The 5,412-nt window shown below is 33.8% G+C and overlaps 1 long non-coding RNA gene across 1 annotated transcript; it reads left to right on the top strand.

Moving 5' to 3' along the window:
• LOC137050365 (uncharacterized) lies at nucleotides 1-3,389 on the top strand. The gene is made up of 4 exons (XR_010899900.1): nucleotides 1-92; nucleotides 2,933-2,951; nucleotides 3,119-3,173; nucleotides 3,277-3,389. It is a non-coding gene; the product is annotated as an uncharacterized lncRNA (long non-coding RNA).
• Nucleotides 3,390-5,412: the final 2,023 nt, after the last annotated feature.

The following is a 5,412-nucleotide window of genomic DNA, read 5'->3' as shown; positions in this document are numbered from 1 at the left end:
TAAACGTACAATTGAGGATCTCAGGATGGTCGTTTTCCCCTCTGAAAGCCTCTTTATCTTAATCGGCATGACTGTAGAAATATTCACTTTCAGTGAGTATAAACTGGATTAATCAATTCTCATCCAATTTTTTTAAACTAAATTCTCAATAAAGTAAGAATTGCGTGGTATAGCGGATTGTGAGTTATAAAGTGTTACATTTTGACTTATATCTCACAATTCTGACTTTATATCACACAATTCTGACTTTATATCACACAATTCTGACTTTATAATTCACAATTCTGACTTTATATCTCACAATTCTGACTTTATAATTCACAATTCTGACTTTATATCTCACAATTCTGACTTTATAATTCACAATTCTGACTTTGTCTCACAATTCTGACTTTATAATTCACAATTCTGACTTTATATCACACAATTCTGACTTTATATCTCACAATTCTGACTTTATATCTCACAATTCTGACTTTATATCACAATTCTGACTTTATATCTCACAATTCTGACTTTATATCTCACAATTCTGACTTTATATCACACAATTCTGACTTTATATCTCACAATTCTGACTTTATATCTCACAATTCTGACTTTATAATTCACAATTCTGACTTTATATCTCGCAATTCTGACTGTATAATTCACAATTCTGACTTTATATCACACAATTCTGACTTTATATCTCACAATTCTGACTTTATATCTCACAATTCTGACTTTATATCACACAATTCTGACTTTATATCTCACAATTCTGACTTTATATCTCACAATTCTGACTTTATAATTCACAATTCTGACTTTATATCTCACAATTCTGACTTTATATCACGCAATTCTGACTTTATATCTCACAATTCTGACTTTATATCACACAATTCTGACTTTATATCACGCAATTCTGACTTTATAATTCACAATTCTGACTTTATAATTCACAATTCTGACTTTATATCACGCAATTCTGACTTTATAATTTACAATTCTGACTTTATATAACGCAATTCTGACTTTATAATTCACAATTCTGACTTTATATCAGACAATTCTGACTTTATATCACACAATTCTGACTTTATATCACGCAATTCTGACTTTATAATTTACAATTCTGACTTTATAATTCACAATTCTGACTTTATAATTCGCAATTCTGACTTTATATCACGCAATTCTGACTTTATAATTCACAACTCTGACTTTATATCACGCAATTCTGACTTTATAATTCGCAATTCTGACTTTATATCACGCAATTCTGACTTTATAATTCACAACTCTGACTTTATATCACACAATTCTGACTTTATATCACACAATTCTGACTTTATAATTCACAATTCTGACTTTATATCACGCAATTTTGACTTTATATCACGCAAGTCTGACTTTATAAATCACAATTCTGACTTAATAAATTACAATTCTGACTTTATATCACGCAATTCTGACTTTATATCACACAATTCTGACTTTATATCACGCAATTCTGAATTTATAATTCACAATTCTGACTTTATATCACGCAATTCTGACTTTATAATTCACAATTCTGACTTTATATCTCGCAATTCTGACTTTATATCACTCAATTCTGAATTTATAATTTATAAAAATTATTTAAAAAAATAAAATTTATAAAAATTTATCTTTCAACAGTCAAAACACATCTCGCAACACATCTTCCCTTCTTAAGAATGACTTCAGTGCCGTTCTTTGTTCTTTTCTCAGAGAAAAGCTTAACTCCAAGTCTTCCTGAGTCACGGTCAAAGCTGATTCGAAAGATCGCCATTCACCAGTTTCTGTTTTTACTAGTAGCACGCAAACGCAACTCGGCCGTTGTTATTATGGCCCCGCCCACCGACTCTATACACGATGTGATTGGCCTGACCAGATTTAGGCGATTACAGCTCAGAAGTGTATTGAGAGTTGCTAGAGGACACTCGCGGCAGATTAGATTTGCTGCGGCTAGGGTGCGTCTAGATTTCAAGGCTAGCATAATAAGCCATTCTGTTATTCTCCTGGTTTGTAATGAATTTGCTGTACATATATTTAGTTTGATGTTTAGTAACCGAATAAACTTTCATTAATTCTTTCATAGTGTTAAACAGGAAAATATTCCAACAAAATTTTATTTGGCTGTACAGTCGTTGTGGAGAAAACGGTGATGTTATCAGCTTATTTTAATTTATCATATAGCGACAATGTGGGCAGATCAGTAATATAGTTGATACAGTTAATTTAGTCTTAATTAATTTTATTTAGATATTTAGTAGAATACTTTAGTTGAAATTTTAGTGTCCCCTAACTGAGCAAGCCAAGCCAAAGGCGACAGTGGCATGATGGAGAAAAATAAACCTTAGGAGAAACCAGACTCATTCGGGGTGCCAGTTCTCCTCTGGCCTATTAACACACGGTGTATAATTATTATTCTGGCAACCTTACAGGTCAGAAATCATCTTAGATCTGAATATTCGAAAGTTCGAGGTATCACGCAAGAGACGGGTTTATGGAGGATGACACAATTATTGAATAGCAATATTTTATGTCGTTAAAATGACATCTGTATATTACAACATAATTGAGTGGGAAAAAATATATGTATGTAGCAGCAATGCGTCACTGTACTGTGGCACCTTTCAACATAGAACTCGTTGTATTTCAGCTTTATGTACGTGGCAATTTACATATAAGAATCCCCAGACAATCTGATGAAACATTATCAAATTCGCTTTTTTTTATTTATTAAAAACACTTTTTTTTCTGCTTGCAGTAGAACTATACGATGCACTGAACTACCAATCCAAATATTAAATAACTAAACTAGACCAATCAATGTATCACTATAGTTAAAAGTGAGTTTAATATCATCCTGACTGCCTTTCTTAATAAAATTTTCTCTCTTTCCATTATTGTCACACAGTGAAATCTATCAGCAAACAGTAAGTCCAAATATTCAAGATGTTTTCTGTAATTCTTGCAGTAAACATTTGATTGCATTAATTTGGTTGTTAATAGTTACATCATTCAGTTCATGTCTTTAAAAAATGTTGCATAACACTACAAAAAGTATATTTTTCTTAAATTGTTAATTTTGTTCTGAACACAGAATGAAGCAACAGAAAAACAAAGATGAGGAATATACGAATAAACGAGAACTTCAGGTGAGACATTACATACATTTTACAATTACAACTTTGAATTAAATGTTTTCTGTCTTTGTGTGATTACAGTAATTTAAAATGTCAAATCATGTCTTCAACACAGAAAACAACAGATTTTTGTGAAATGGACTCTTTACGTGCATTTGACTGTGAGGCATCACAAACTACCAGTAGTAAAAGAAACAGCCTCTGTTAGATTCATCTCAAGCAGCTTTATTTGATCTAAATTTGTAAAAAATGAAGTATTCAGAACAAGTGTCTTTGCATAACAGAAAACATTGATCTGACTGTGATCATAGACAGATTCCAGCTGAGAAAATCTTTAAATTTCATTAATTCGTTGATGTCCGTTATGACTATTTTGACTCTATTGTTATTTGTTTATATATATATATATATATATATATATATATATATATATATATATATATATATATATATATATATATATATATATATATATATATATATAGGTCCTTCTCAAAAAATTAGCATATTGTGATAAAGTTCATTATTTTCCATAATGAAATGATAAAAATTAAACTTTCATATATTTTAGATTAATTGCACACCAACTGAAAAAAATCGAAATCTCAAAAAATGTGCAACTGTGCAACTGAATGTGCAACTGAAAAAAATCGAAATCTCAAAAAATGTGCATATCAAGAAAAGGTTCTCTAAACCGGCTAATAACCTAATCATCTGAATCAACTAATTAACTCTAAACACCTGCAAAAGATTCCTGAGGCTTTTAAAATCTCCCAGCCTGGTTCATTACTCAAAACCGCAATCATGGGTAAGACTGCCGACCTGACTGCTGTCCAGAAGGCCATCATTGACACCCTCAAGCGAGAGGGTGAGACACAGAAAGACATTTCTGAACGAATAGGCTGTTCCCAGAGTGCTGTATCAAGGCACCTCAGTGGGAAGTCTGTGGGAAGGAAAAAAGTGGCAAAAAACGCTGCACAACGAGAAGAGGTGACCGGACCCTGAGGAAGATTGTGGAGAAGGACTGATTCCAAACCTTGGGGGACCACTTCATGCTTCCATCTGCTGAAAAGCTTTATGGAGATGAAGATTTGGTTTTTCAGCACGAACTGGCACCTGCTCACAGTTCCAAAACCACTGGTAAATGGTTTACTGACCATGGTATTACTGTGCTCAACTGGCCTGCCAACTCTCCTGGCCTGAACCCCAGAGAGAATCTGTGAGATATTGTGAAGAGAAAGTTGAGAGACGCAAGACCCAACACTCTGGATGAGCTTAAGGCCGCTATCGAAGCAACCTGGGCCTCCATAACACCTCAGCAGTGCCACAGGCTGATCGCCTCCATGCCACGCCGCACTGAAGCAGTCATTTCTGCAAAAGGATTCCCGACCAAGTATTGAGTGCAAAACTGAACTTAATTATTTGAAGGCTGACTTTTTTGTATTAAAAACACTTTTCTTTTATTGGTCGGATGAAATAGCTATTTTTTTGAGATTTTCCAAATTTTTGGAATTTGGGGTTTTCATGAGCTGTATGCCAAAATCATCAGTATTAAAACAATAAAAGACCTGAACTATTTCAGTTGGTGTGCAATGAATCTAAAATATATGAAAGTTTAATTTTTATCATTACGTAAAAAAATATATTTAAAGGGGGGGGTGAAACACTCAGTTTCAGTCAGTGTCATGTCAATCTTGAGTACCTATAGAGTAGCATTGCATCCTTCATATCTCCGAAAAGTCTTTATTTTTTAAATAATTATATAAGAAAGATGCGCTGTTCCGAGTCTTTCAGAAAAAAGCCGAGCGGGTGGGGGCGTGTCGTGTGAGTGGAGCTAAATAATGACGTGTGCGCGCTGCTGCTATTGTGTTGAGTCGAGTGCGTCGTAAAGCTGTGTCATCCCTAACAGCGGGAAAAAAACTTTATTCAAAATAAAAATATGGCTTTTAATCAGATACAGCCATACATCTATGATCCGGAATCAGACCCAGAGGCTGCAGTTGAACAGGAGCAGCAGCAAAAACGACTAGAGCAGGACGTCTCTATGTGGTACAAGTTATACACTAACTATATAATATGCTTAGCGGCTTGTGTTATTTACATATTTATACTTTAATTATATCGTCGTATTTTTGTCTTTGAAGGTGTACATGTGGGAAGTGCAGTTGTGCACGTGTGTGTGTGTGTTTACGCGTGGTTTGTGTAGACAGTAAGCGGACTGGTTTTGCACGGCAGGCTAAGTTAGTGTTTA

Source organism: Pseudorasbora parva, chromosome 2, assembly GCF_024679245.1.
Source record: "Pseudorasbora parva isolate DD20220531a chromosome 2, ASM2467924v1, whole genome shotgun sequence".
Classification (NCBI taxonomy): Eukaryota; Metazoa; Chordata; class Actinopteri; order Cypriniformes; family Gobionidae; genus Pseudorasbora; species Pseudorasbora parva.
This window is presented reverse-complemented; position numbering and strand designations above follow the sequence as displayed.